At 45.0% G+C, this 14,486-nt stretch overlaps 1 protein-coding gene and 2 pseudogenes across 27 annotated transcripts in view; 1 reads left to right on the top strand and 2 right to left on the bottom strand.

The window, feature by feature from the left end:
* Positions 1-13,667, bottom strand: part of PIK3CB (phosphatidylinositol-4,5-bisphosphate 3-kinase catalytic subunit beta) — a 165,884-nt gene extending 152,217 nt beyond the window's left edge. For 21 of the 26 annotated variants that reach the window (XM_078354108.1, XM_054246994.2, XM_078354122.1 and 18 more), the window contains exon 1: positions 13,473-13,667. The gene's annotated coding sequence lies outside the window, so the exon portion shown is untranslated. Of the gene's footprint in view, positions 1-13,253 lie in introns of all 26 variants that reach the window. The other 5 variants (XM_078354111.1, XM_054246992.2, XM_035278411.3 and 2 more) reach the window with 1 other exon arrangement.
* LOC144579920 (mitochondrial import inner membrane translocase subunit TIM14 pseudogene) lies at positions 1,050-1,713 on the bottom strand (annotated as a pseudogene). The gene has a single exon (XR_013528617.1). The product of XR_013528617.1 is annotated as a mitochondrial import inner membrane translocase subunit TIM14 pseudogene (transcript).
* LOC108588804 (elongation factor 1-alpha 1 pseudogene) lies at positions 5,617-6,703 on the top strand (annotated as a pseudogene).
* Positions 13,668-14,486: the final 819 nt, after the last annotated feature.

The raw sequence follows: 14,486 nt of genomic DNA, 5'->3' as shown, positions 1-14,486 counted from the left end.
TAATTCACCCTTTCACATCTCAATTCAAATATCACCCCCACTAAAAAACCTACCCTAAACCTCCAGACCACATCAGGATTTCCTGTTACAATATTACATTACTCATTAACAGGAATAAATGTAATAATAATGATTGATGGTATTCACCACATAATATAACCACACCTTTGTGGGTTTTTTGTTTTTTTTTATTGAGACGGAGTTTTGCTCTTGTTGTTCAGGCTGGGGCTGGAGTGCAATGGTGTGATCTCAGCTCACAGCAACCTCTGCCTCCTGGGTTCAGGCAATTCTCCTGCCTAAGCCTCCTGAGTAGCTGGGATTACAGGCACGCACCACCATGCCCAGCTAATTTTTGGTATTTTTAATAGAGACGGGGTTTCACCATGTTGACCAGGATGGTCTCGATCTCTTGACCTCGTGATCCACCAGCCTCGGCCTCCCAAAGTGCTGGGATTACAGGTGTGAGACACTGCGTCCGGCTAATTTTTGTATTTTTAGTAGAGACGGACTTTTACCATGTTGGCCAGGCTAGTCTTGAACTCCTGACCTCAGGTGATCTACCCACCTGGGCCTTCCAAAGTGCTGGAATTATAGGTGTGAGCCATCGCGCCCAGCTACTCTTTGTGGTTTTTTAACCTAAATCATTTATGTAGTACAATGATTCCATATCAATACATAAATGCTTTCTTCATTCTGTTAGTTTATTTTTTTTTTGAGATGGAGTCTTGCTCTGTTGCCCAGGCTGGAGTGCAGTGGCACGATTTCAGTTCACTGCAACCCCTGCCTCCTGGGTTCAAGCAATTCTCCTGCCTCAGCCTCCCGAGCAGTTGAGATTACAGGTGAGCACCATCATACCTGGCTAATTTTTGTACTTGTTACTAAAGACAGGGTTTCACCATGTTGGCCAGGGTGGTCTCAAACTCCTGACCTCAGATGATCCACCTGGTTTGGCCTCCCAGAATGCTGGGATTACAGGTCTAAGCCACTGTGCCTGGCCCATTTTCTTCATTCTTTTTAATGGCTACAGGGCATTCAATCATAGAATGTCCCATTTTATTTTATTTTTTTTTTTTTGAGATTTAGCTTGCGTTAAATCATTTTTTAAAACTGTAGCTGAGGCATTTTATTATAAAAAGTTAATACATACATAAACGAATATGAACTTAAAATTCATGATACATTTACTTTATTTTTTAGCTTGACCTTCTAGTAAATCTTTAGTTTCATTGATTTTGGCTGCTATATAAGGAGATCCTCCTTTGTCAGGATGATTTAAAAGCATAATTCATCGATAAGCATCTCTTATTTTCCCTTTATTGGCAGTAGGGCTTACACCTAGTATTAATGCTGCTTCCTGTTTTGTCATTTTGGGTTCAAACCCACCTCTGTAATAGCCACCACTGAAGGCAGATTTTGGCAGACTTTGAAAAACTTGTTTTACTTGAGGCTCTATATGCTTCATGGCTTGCAAAACATAACGGCCTGCAAATCCTGCAGCTGCAATAGTCAGTCCAACTGCTACCATTGTACTGGCGATGGCTGCTGCAGCTTGGTTCTCTTGCTTCCACCAGGAGCAGAGAGACCTCATCCCAGCGCAGAGATCGCAGCCAACACCCGCACGCCTGGACCAGAGAGCAATGCACCTGTAACTGCACACACTAACCGCCAAGCACGGGTGCCCTACACCTGTCCTATTTTTTTTTTAAGTCATTCCCCTAGTGAAAAACATTTAAGTTACTTCAAGAATTTTGCCATTATAAACAATAACGCAACAAATAGCCTTCGCCATACATCATTTTCCACACGTGTAAGTATACATGTAGGATAATGCTTATGAAAGACTTAATGGTCAGGGCTGAGCAGAGTAGCTCATGACTGTAATCCCAGCACTTTGGGAGGCCAAAGCGGGTGGCTAACCTGAGGTCAGGCATTAGAGACCAGCCTGACCAAAATAGTGAAACCCCATCTCTACTAAAAATACAAAAATTAGCTGGGTGTGGAGGTGTGCACCTGTAATCCCAGCTACTCAGAAAGCTGAGGAGAAATGCTTGAACCCAGGAGATGGAGGTTGCAGTGAGCGAGGATCTCGTGCCACTGCACTCTAGCCTGGGCAAAAGAGCAAGACCATGTCTCAAAAAAAAAAAAAAAAAAAAAAAGAATTAATGGTCAGGCATAGTGCTGCATGCCTAGAGTCCTAGCTACTGAGGAGGCTATGATGGGAGGATCACTTGTGCCCAGGACTTCCAGGTTATAGTGAGCTATGATCATGCCACTGCACTCCAGCCTGGGTGAAAGACTCTGTCTCTACTAAAAAACACCACCACCTCTACAGAATTAAAGAAACCACTGATTCAAAGACAATGAATTCTTCATAAGTTATAAGTGAAATGATGTTTGATATTTGGAAAAAAATCACAGACAACTATAAAGGAATATATAATATATGGCTAGCTTAGGCTTTGAAAATGAAGATAGGCAATTAAAAGGTAGAAAAGCATGAGTGCTGGACCATTATGTACAAATTACAGAAATATTAGACAATACTTATAAGCAGAATGAAGACCTAAAGCCCAGAAGCTCCTCAGTTAGAAAAAAATCATAATAGCCTGGGTGCAGTAGCATGTGCCTGTAAAATTATTCAAGATGGTAAAACCTCATCTTTACTAAAAATACAAAAATTAGCCAGGTGTGGTGGTGCGCGCCTGTAATCCCAGCTACTTGGGAGACTGAAGCAGGAGAATCACTTGAACCCAGGAGGCGGAGGTTGCAGTGAGCCAACATCGTGCCACTGCACTCCAGCCTGGGTGAAAGAGCGAGACTACGTCTCAAAAAGAATAATAATTATTATTATTATTATACATATATCTGCAGAGACATGTTTTAGTTAACAAATTACATTTTTGTTCAGTTAACATAATGGCAGCAATTTGTAATGGTTTATAAAGCTAGAAGAAAACAGTGATTTTAATAGCATCTAGACACACTACCACCCATAGTCCCAGCTACTCAGAAGGCTGAGGTTGGAGGATCGTTTGAGTCCAGGAGTTCTAGGCTAGCCTGGGCAACATAGCAAGTCCCCATCCCTAAAAAAAAAAATAAAAATAAACACAAGACCTATACTAAATCAAGAATAAACAATTTTTAAGTGATCATTCTTCAACTATTTAATGAAATATGATGGTTTAAAATAGTTATTGTGTAACTTTGTACAAGTAACTTGTCAGATGTAGTAGTAGACTAGCTACAAAAAAAAGCAACTCATATTTCAAATGGCAGGTCATCAAGTTATTTAATTCCTATAAAAACTACCAATAGGCTAACTTATTAAATAAACAGTAAAAAACTTCAAATTGGATTAAATTTGTAATTCTGATAACCTGAAATACTGATTACTTGAAACAAAAGCTCAATCATTTAAGCAAGTAAAGTACCAATGTATCAAAATTGAGTTTGACCTCTCGTTGACAGTTACCTCAAGTTCCTTCCAATGACTCAGCAGGTAAGGAATTCATGGAATTCAGGTCTTCAAGGTCTAGCAAGCATTGTAGTTAAACTACCCTGTTAACACCAAATCATCTACTGGTTGATGATCTAACTCTTTCTCCATCTTTTCTCAACTTCACAACTGCCATTACTTCTAAATGGCAGAAGGAGATAAATGTGAAATGAGTAAATATTATAAATTAGTTATTAGAAATGCAAGAAAAAACTGTGGTCAGGAATGTGGTTAAACTAGTTTAAAATAAAGCCTTTGGATTACCCATGGATTTATTTTAATCCATATAATCCTCCCCCTGCAGGCATAGATAATCAGGATCACATTTCCCTTGAGGGCATATCAGCATTTGCCTGGTAGTCTCCCAAATGCCTGAAGCACCAGAAGACTCAAACTACAGGACCAGGGATGCTGTCCTTCTTGGGTTTGCACTATGGAGAATTCTGAGCTGCAGAACTACCTCTAGCAATACTATAGTAAAGGAGATGACTGTTGAGATTAACATTCTTGATTCTAGCAGTAAGCTACTCCCAGTTAAAGGGTCAACCTCAGGTGATCTGCTAAATATCTGAAGAGATATTATAAGAAAATAAGGAGATATAGCCAGATGCAGTGGCTCATGCCTGTAATCCCAGTACTTGGGACTGGCTGAAACGGGCAGATCACCTGAGGTCGGGAGTTCAAGACCAGCCTGACCAACATGGAGAAACCCCTCTGTACTAAAAATATAAAATTAGCCTGGCATGGTGAGGCATGCCTGTAATCCCAGCTACTTGGGAGGCTGAGGCAGGAGAATCACTTGAACCCGGGAGGCAGAGGTTGAGGTGAGCCAAGATGGTGCCATTGCACTCCAGCCTGGGGAACAAGAGCAAAACTCTGTTTAAAAAAAAAAAAAAAAAAGAGGCCAGGCGCAGTAGCTCACACCTGTAATCCTAGCACTTTAGAAGGCTGAGGTGGGTGGATCACGAAGTCAGGAAATTAAGACCATCCTAGTCAACAGGGTGAAACCCCGTCTCAACTAAAAATACAATTAGCATGGTGGTGCACGTTTGTAGTCCCAGCTACTCAGGAGGCCAAGGCAGGAGAATCGAGTGAACCTGGGAGGCGGAGGTTGCAGTGAGCTGAGATCAGGCCACTGCACTCCAGCCTGGCAACAGAGCAAGACTCCAACAGGAAGTAAGGAAGGAAGGAGGGAGGGAAGGAGGGAAGAAGGAAAGGAGGGAAGGAGGGAAGGAGGAAAGGAGGGAAGGAGGGAGGGAGGGTGGGAGGGAGATGATTGATAGATAGATAGATAGACAGACAGATAAAGAAGATACATTCTCGAAAGAAGTGTCACAAAAAGAAAGACCCAGCCGAGCGTGGTGACTCAAGCCTGTACTCCCAGCACTTTGGGAGGCTGAGGTGGGTTAATCGCGAGGTCAAGAGATTGAGACCATCCTGGTTAACATGGTGAAACCCCGTCTCTACTAAAAATACAAAAAGTTAGCTGGGCATGGTGGCACGTGCCTGTAATCCCAGCTACTCAGGAGGCTGAGGCAGGAGAATTGCCTGAACCCAGGAGGTGGAGGTTGCGGTGAGCTGAGATCGCGCCATTGCACTCCAGCTTGAGTAACAAGAGCGAAACTCTGTCTCAAAAAAAAAGGAAGACCCTAGGCTGGGTGCCATGACTCATACCTGTAATCCCAGCACTTTGGGAGGTCAAGGCAGGTAGATCACTTGAGCTCAAGAGTTCGAGACCAGCCTGGGCAACATGGTAAAACCCTGCCTCTACAAAATACAAAAAAAAAAAAATTAGCTGGCATAGGGGTGCACACCGTACTACCAGCTACTCGGGAGGTCGGAAGGATCACTTGAGCCTGGGGAGGTCAGGGATGCAGTGGGCCATGACTGCACCACTGCACTCCAATCTGGGTGACAGAGTGAGACCCCGTCAAAAAAGAGTTGAGAAGGCAACTACTGAGATGGGAAAGGACTCCTTCAAGTATGCCTGGGTCTTAGATAAACTGAAAGCTGAGCATAAACATGGTATCACCAGTGATATCCCCCTATGGAAATATGAGAACAGCAAGTATTAAGTGACTATCATTGATACTCCAGGAGACAAAGACTTTATCAATAGCATGGTTAGAGGGACATCTCATGCTGACTGTGCTGTTCTGATTGTTGCTGCTGGTGCTGGAGAATTTGAAGCTGGTATCTTCAAAAACAGGCAGACCTGTCAGCATGCCCTTCTGGTTTATATGCTGAGTATGAAGCAACTAATTGTTGGTGTTTACAAAATGGATGCCACTGAGCCACCCTACAGCCAAAAGAGATATGAGGAAATCATTAAAGAAGTCAGCACTTACATTAAGAAAATTGGCTACAACCCCGACACAATAGCATTTGTGCCAATTTCTGGTGGGAATAGTGACAACATGCTGAAGCCAAGTGCTAACATGCTTTGGTTCATGGGATAGAAAGTCACCTGTAAAGACAGCAATGCCAGGAGAAGCATGCTGCTCGAAGCTCTGGACTGCATCCTACCACCAACTCATCCAACTGACAAACCCTTGTATCTGCCTCTCCAGGATATCTACAAAACTGATGGTATGAGTACTGTGCCTATGGGACAAGTAGAAACTGGTGTTCTCATACCCGGGATGGTGGTCATCTTTGCTCCAGTCAATGTTAGAACTGAAGCAGTCTGCTGAAACGCACCATGAAGCTTTGGGTGAAGCTCTTCCCGTGGATAATGCGGGCTTCAATGTTAAGAATCTGTCTGTCAAAAATGTTCATCATGGCACCGTTGCTGGTGACAGCAAAAACGATCCACCAATGGAAGCAATGCAGCTGGCTTAAATACTCAGGTGACTACCCTGAACCACCCAGGACAAATAAGTGCTGGCTATGCCACTGTACTGGATTGTCACACAGCTCACATACTTGCAAGTTTGCTAACCTGAAGGAAAAAGGTTGATCACCATTCTGGTAAGAAGCTGGAAGATGGCCCTAAATTCTTTTAGTCTGGTGATGCTGCCACAGTTGATATGGTTCCTGGCAAGCCTGTGTATGTTGAGAGCTTTAGGACTATCCTCCTCTGGGTCACTTTGCTCTCATGATATGAAACAGACAGTTGCTGTGGATGCCATTAAAGCAGTGGACAAGAAGGTTGCAGAAGCTGGCAAGATCACCAAGTCTGCCCAGAAAGCTCAGAAGGCAAAATGAGTATTATCCCTAATACCTGCCACTCCAGTCTTAATCAGTGGTGGAAGAACAACCTCAGAACTGTTTGTTTCAATAGGCCATTTAGGTTTAATAGTAAATGACTGGTTAATGATAATAATGCACTATAAACCTTTCAGAAGAAAAGGAGAATGTCTTATGGACCATTTGGGTTTTTTTTTTTTGGTTTTGGTTTTGTTTTGTTTGCATGTGGCAATTTTAAATTATTAGCTTTAAATTATTACTTTTTAATGGAAACAACTTGACCAAAAATTGGTCACAGAATTTCGAGACCCATCAAAACAAAGTTCAATGAGGAAAAAAAAAAAAAGATATGGTAACTCTAAATCAAGTAGTTCAGAGCATACATACACATATATTCTTACAACATATACAATCTCACACACACATGTGCAACAGGAGGGTCCCAATTCAAAAACGAAGTTGTCTAATTAAACTAAAAATTCCTGGCTGGGCTGGCTCATACCTATAATCCCAGTACTTTGGGAGGTTGAGGCAGGAGGATCACCTGAGGCCAGGAGTTCGAGACCAACATGGTGAAACTCTGTCTCTACTAAAATACAAAAATTAACTGGGTGCGGTGGCAGGTGCCTATAATCCCAGCTACTCGGGAGGCTGAGGCAGAATGGCTTGAACCCACAAGGCAGACATTGCAGTGAGCCAAGATTGTGCCATTGTACTCCTGCCTGGGCAACAAGAGCAAAACTCATTCTCAAAAAAAAAAAAAAATGCTGATCTCTGTAAAAATATTACATAGGATTGCAATACAGGTTTCAAACTACCACATCCTAAAACCAATCCCCTCCAGTCAAGACCGAAATTCAATTCAAAGCCTCAAAGTAAAACAAGGTGGTTTTGTTAGATTCCTTATTTTCAAAACGACTAAAGATCCAATACACAGTGAACAAAATTCACACTTGTTTTTGTCATTAATCGGATAATGTCTAAATGCTTGGTCTTTTCAGGGGTAGAACAACTTAAGGGAGATTGAGAGAGTTAAGAATGCCTAATAGGAGGCTTGGTGCAGCAGCTCTTGCCTATAATCAGAGCACTTTGGGAGGCCAAGGCAGAAGGATGGCTCGAGGCCAAGAGCTTGAGACCCCACCTGGGCAACATAATGAGACCCTGTGTCTATAAAAAAAATTTTTTTTTTTTTTTTCAGTTAGCCAGGCATGATGGTCCATGCCTACAGAATTATTAATAACTACTTAGGAGGCTGAGGCAGGAGGATCACTAGAGCCCAGCAGTTTGAGGTTGCAGTGAACTATGATTGTGCCACTGCACTCCAGCCTGGGTGACAGAGCCAGATCCGGTCTCTTAAAAAATAAAAACAAAAGGCCGGGCACGGTGGCTCAAGCCTGTAATCCCAGCACTTTGGGAGGCCGAGGCGGGTGGATCACGAGGTCAAGAGATCGAGACCATCTTGGTCAACATGGTGAAACCCCGTCTCTACTAAAAATACAAAAGATTAACTGGGCATGGTGGCACGTGCCTGTAATCCCAACTACTGAGGAGGCTGAGGCAGGAAAATTGCCTGAACCCAGCAGGCAAGAGTGAAACTCCGTCTCAAAAAATAAATAAATAAATAAATAAATAAAAACAAAAAAGGTGCCTGACAGAATAATAACCCTAGGATTTCTGGTTATTCTCTAATTTGCCCAAATCTGGAAACAAAAAAAGGGGAAGTGTGTTCAGAATATAGTTTCTACATTCAATCAGAAGATTTTATAACTAATTTCATTCCTATATTTATTCATTCAACATTAATTAAATTTTCTAGGCATTCTTCTGGTTCCTGAGAATACTCCAGGGAAGACAAGGTCCCTACCATCATGGAGCACATAGTATGTTGGAGGAAAAAGATCATAAACAAATGAACAAGAAAATAAGCAAGCTGGGAGAGGTGGAGTATGCCTAAAGCTACTGAGGAGGCTAAGGCAGGAGGATCACTTGAGACCAGGAGTTCAAGGCTGTAGTGCACTATGATCTATTCCCGCCTGTGAATGACCACTGAACTCCAGCTTGGGCAACATAAGGACACCTCACCTCTAAAAAAGTTTTTTTTTTTTCTCCTGAAACAGAGTTTCACTCTTTTTGTCCAGGCTGGAGTACAATGGTGTAATCTCAGCTCATTGCAACCTCTGCCTCCTGAGTAGCTGGGATTACAGGCACATGCCACCATGCCTTGCTAATTTTTTTGTGTGTTTTTAGTAGAGATGGGGTTTCACCATGTTGGCCAGGCTGGTCTTAAACTCCTGACCTCAGGTGAACCACCCACCTTGGCCTCCCAAAGTGCTGGGATTACAGGCATGAGTCACCTTGCCTGGCCAAATTTTTTCATTTTATTTTAGCACTCAAACAGATTCTGACAGATACAATAAAATTTAACAAAAATAAATAAAAGCTGAGGTAGGTGGATTGCTTGAGCCTAAGAGGTCAAGACCTCTGGGCAAAATAGCAAGATACCATCTCTATTTTAAAAATAAAATTAAAATAAACAAACAATAATTTGCTGATATGCAGATGAACTTTGGATTTACTTCTTAGTGTAATGAGAATCCACTGGAATAGGAGAATAAGTAAAAATCATTCTGATTGCTGTGTGAAAAACAGAGTAAGAACAAACAAGGAGAACAGTTAGGAAGGTACCAGCCAGGAAGAAGCAGAGTGGTGGTAACAAAAATAAAATGAAATAAACATATTTGGGATGTATTTTGGAGGTAAAATTCAGAGTTTGCTCAAGGACTGGCTGTGTGTAGAGTGAGGGAAGATGAGACAAACAGATGAATTAAACATGACCACTAGATTTTACATACAAGCAGGATTGCAGAGGGGTGCTATTATAACATGAAAACTACTAGGGTTAGCTGGGTGTGGTGGCATGCACCTGTAATCTTAACTACTCAGGAGACTATGACAGGAGAATCTGCTTCAACCCAGGAGGCTGAGGTCACAGTGAGCTGGGATCACACCACTGCAGTCCAGAGTAAGACTCTATCTGCAGGTGGTGGTGGCAGGGGAATAAAACTGCTGGCCAGGCACAGTGGCTCATGCCTGTAATCCCAGCACTTTGGGAGGCCGAGGCAGGCGGATCACAAGGTCAGGAGTTCAAGACCCAGCCTGACCAACGTGGTAAAACCCCGCATCTCTACTAAAAATACAAAAATTAGCTGGGCATGGTGGCGAGTGCCTGTAATCCCAGCCACTCAGGAGGCTGAGGCAGGAGAATCACTCGAACCATGGAGGTGAAGGCTGTAGTGAGCCGAGATCATGCCACCGCACTCCAGCCTGTGCAACACAGTGAGACTCTGTCTCAAAAAAAAGGCCAGGTGTGGTGGTTCACGCCTGTAATCCCAGCACTGGGAGGCCAAGGCAGGCAGATCATGAGGTCAAGAGGTCGAGAACATCCTGACCAAAATGGTGAAACCCCATCTCTACTAAAAATACAAAAAATTAGCTGGACATGGTGGTGTGTGCCTGTACTCCCAGCTACTTGGGAGGTTGAGGCAGGAGGATCGCTTGAACCCAGAAGGTGGAGGTTACAGTGAGCTGAGATTGCGCCACTGCACTCCAGCCTGGCAACAGAGCAAGACTCCATCTCAAAAAACAAAACAAAACAAACAGCTAGGGAAGGAATAGGAACAGAAATTCAGAGCTCCATGTGAACCTGTTACACTGAAAGATGCCTTGGCCAGGAGTAGTGGCTCACACCTGTAATCCCAGTACTTTGGGAGGCCAAGGTGGGAGGATCACCTGAGGTTGGGAGTTCAAGACTAGCCTGACCAACATGGAGAAACCCTATCTCTACTAAAAAGACAATATTAGCTAGGCGTGGTGGTATATACCTGTAATCCCAGCTACTTGGGAGGGTAAGGCAGGAGAATCGCTTAAACACAGGAGATGGAGGTTGGTGAGCCGAGACTGCACCACTGTACTGCAACCTGGGCAACAAGAGTGAAACTCCCTCTCAAAAAAAGAAAGAAAGAAAGAAAGAACTATAAAAACAGATGAAATTAAGATATCATATAGGCAGACAGAAGTCTGAAGTTCAGGACTGGAGATAAAAATCTGAGAATCAACAGCAATTGACAACAATTTACTTATTTTTAGTTTCTCTACTAAAAACAATAAATAAATAAACCATAGGCCAAAATGGGATCACTCAGAAATACATACAGGTAGAGAAAGGAATAGGAACAGGCTGGAAGCCCTGGGGCATTAGAATGTTTTGAACTCAAGAAGGAAAAGTAAAAGAGAATAAAGAGAAAGCCCTAAAACTCTAGTATCATAGAAGGTTCCTTTATATAATGTGATTCTCTAGTACACCACCACAACCACCCCCTGCCCACCACACAGTCATCCAAATTCTATAAATAAAACAACGGAGGCCCCTAAGGGTGGGGTGACAACCCCATAGCCCCAGCTGTTTTTAACCAGCTCGAGGCCTAAAACCAAGAGGTGACTTATGACTCTCAGCCTTTTCACAGTGGCTAGCAGTTCTGTTAAGAGTTTAACAGTCTAACCTAGACAACGGGGAAAACGTCAAGGAAGAACATAATTTAGACTACAGTGTTCATTTTTCACTTTTTTCCATAGAGTTTGCTGACATTCACAAAGCAAGCTGAAGCAAAAGCCTTTATGGATGAGTCTCTAAGAACACCAAGAAAGATAGGCAAGAGGTGCAAAACGACAATAAATCAAAACCCAACTCAATTTTCAACACTTTTAAAAAGCACTCTGAAGGCGTGGGACTCGGGGTGTGAATCAGGGGTATAAATTAAATTGCTGTTTCTTACGTTAGTTTGGCTTTAAAAAATACAATTCAAGTTTGAACCTTTAACATTTTTACTTTTGGTCGGTCGCGGTGGCTCATGCCTGTAATCCTGGCACTTCGGGAGGCCGAGTCGGGTGGATCATTTGAGCCCAGGAGTACAAGAGCAGCCTGGCCAACATGGCGAAACCCTGTCTCTACAAAAAGTACAACAATTAGCCGGGCATGGTGGCGCACTCCTGTAGTCCTGGCTACTCCTGAGGCTGAAGCAGGAGGGCTTGAACCCAGGAGGCGGAGGTGATGCAATGAAACGAGATGGCGCCACTGTACCCCTCCCTGGGCGACAGTGAGACCCTATCTCAAAAAACAAACAACAAAAAATAAAAACAATTAAAAAGCAGCAGAAAGACTCTGTCTCAAAAAGACTTTTTTTTTTTTGAGACAGGGTATCGCTCTGTCACCCAGGCTGGATTCTCCTGTCTCAGCCTCCCAAGTAGCAGGGAATACAGGCGCCAGCCACCACACCAGGCTAATTTTGGTGTTTTGGGTAGAGACGGGGTTTCACCATGTTGCTCAAGCTGGTATCGAACTCCTGGGCTCAAGTGATGGGTACGCCTCGGCATCCCAAAGTGCTGGGATTACAGGCATGAGCCAACGCGCCCGGCCAGAAAAAAGAGTTTACTTTCTTCCATACCTGCATTCTGAAACTGGGTTAAGATCCTTATCTGACCACACTTTCCTGTGCTACATTATTATGACTTAAATAGTTCTGCTTTTACCATAAAATCTTACAATGTAGCATAAAAATCCCCAAATGATTAATGAACTGCTGAAACCTCTGACTCGTCAGAGATAATTTTATTACGAATCATAGCTCTAAACATCCATTCACTGCCTCAAAATAAGTACTAACTTAATTATCATGACTTCACCAGACAGTCACACTGCCCACAATGATGTTTACAAAAGCACTTGTCACTCCCTTTGGATGTAGCAATGCAGAAAAAAAGAGTTTCCATACTCTACATGTGTTTATGCTCTGTAACAAGTGGCAGAGTTCAAGTGTCACTTGAGATGAAACAGCAAAGCACTTCAAGTTTATGTCCCACCATCTTTCATCCTAAGCGAATCCCGAATTCCCTTGCTTTCATTTCCGCAGTAATTCCCACTCAGTACCTAAGACAGGCTTCCAATTCAGCTTCTGCAGGAAAAGAGACTCCAGGATTCTAGTAAGAGACTATAAGATTCTATTTTGGCTACTGCGAGATAAGAGGCTCAATATTAAGCAACTCCAGTATCGGTTACTGCAACACCAGAGCAGTTCGGAAATGGATGTGCCCCCAAAAGCACGCCTGCAGCCGGTAATTAGCAATAACTAACACGAGATGCTGCAGCAGGGATATCATTTACTTCGCACTTGTTCACTTATGCCTCACCTCACAACAACCCTAATGCGTATGTATTATTATTTCCATTTAATACATCAGGATATTTTGGCCCAGGGCCCTAGGACTGGTCAGCAGCGGCGCTGGGATTCAAAAACATGTTCCGCAACTTGGCCCAAGGTCCCGCCCCTGGAATACTCTTCTGCGCAAAAAAGCACCTGAGGGTCGGGAAGCTCCGGACTTATTCCCACAGACGCGGGGCGCGAGGACGCCGTTTCTCCACAGAGGCGTCCCTCAGGAACGGGAACCAAAGCGTAACTGGCCCGGGACGCCCGGCAGCATTTCTGCCGCCCGGGGGCCGGGGGCCGCCACTCACCTTGGAGAGCCCCGGGCGGGCCGCAACCAAGCCAGGCGTCTCCACCGGCCGGCAGGCGGGTATCCTCCAAGTTGGCAGGAAGCGCGGTGCTACCAGGCTAGCCGCAGGTAGCGTCAGGCTAGAGCACACCACCAGCCCGCCCCGGGGCACCGCAGCCGGCGCCGCGACCCCGCCGCGCCTCAGCCGCGCCGCATCCGGGTCCCGTGCGGCCGCACTCACCTGCCCGTCGCTCCGCCGCCGCCGCCGCCTGCTACTATTCCTAGTCCGCGGTCAGCAACCCAGGCCACCGCAACCGCTCCGCTTCGGCGACCCCATCCCTGCCTCTCTAGATCACCTCCCGCCTGCCCGGTGCAGCACTACACTCGCCCGCCACCCACTGCCATGGCCCGCTCCGCCGCAGCCGCCGCACAGGCCGACGGAGCACGCGCGCGCCGCCGCCGTACCCGCGCCCGTGTGCGCGCGCGCTCGCCTTCCAGGCGGGCATCCCAGCAGCCCCCGCCCCGCCCTGCGCCGCCCTCGGGCCAATCCCGGGCCCCGCGGTGGCGGTGGCGGCTGTTGCTGGGCTGGCAGGGCGTGAGGAGAGGCCGCACTGCCCATTCCTCTCCCGCTGCCAGCCGGACTGCTACTCTGTTGCGTGGCCTTTCCTACCTCTCTACGTCTCCCTGAAGACTGCGGAATAGGGAATCCCCGGCAAGCCGCCTTCAACAGAGACCCTGAAGTTCACCTGCCCCGGCCTCCATAACCTCCTCCCGAGAGACTCCTCTGTTCCTAGGTTCCTTGCTGGCCTTTTCTTCCCAGCCCTGCTCCCTCAGTTCTCTTCTGCGACGTGGACAGACTCCTGAATTATTGGGCGCAGCACTTATTTTTTTCCCGCTATCCGTCCCCGCCTTTCACTCCCTTTGTGGGGATAAGGCGCTAGCTCGGCTGCCTCACAACTAGCCCTTCAGTCCTACACTGTGAATGGTCGTTTCAAGGGAAAAGTCCAGCCTTTCAAGCCCATGATTCTTGTTCTTTGTTCAGTTTTGCAATAACAACACCTGACATTTGTCTGCAGAGCCTTAAACTTTACCCCTCTTTGCCTACCTTGTCTCCTGATACCTTTAACCTCAACCACGAATATCAGTCCTCTTTCTAGTGGGACACCTAAATTTTGCTTACTGAAAACCAACATTTTAACTCATTCCAAAGTTACTATATTTTAACGTAATGCTCCTGTATTAGCCTGGACAAATA

Source organism: Callithrix jacchus, chromosome 17, assembly GCF_049354715.1.
Source record: "Callithrix jacchus isolate 240 chromosome 17, calJac240_pri, whole genome shotgun sequence".
NCBI classification, from domain to species: Eukaryota; Metazoa; Chordata; class Mammalia; order Primates; family Cebidae; genus Callithrix; species Callithrix jacchus.
The sequence above is the reverse complement of the archived record's forward strand: the minus strand, read 5'-3'. Positions and strand labels throughout refer to the sequence as shown.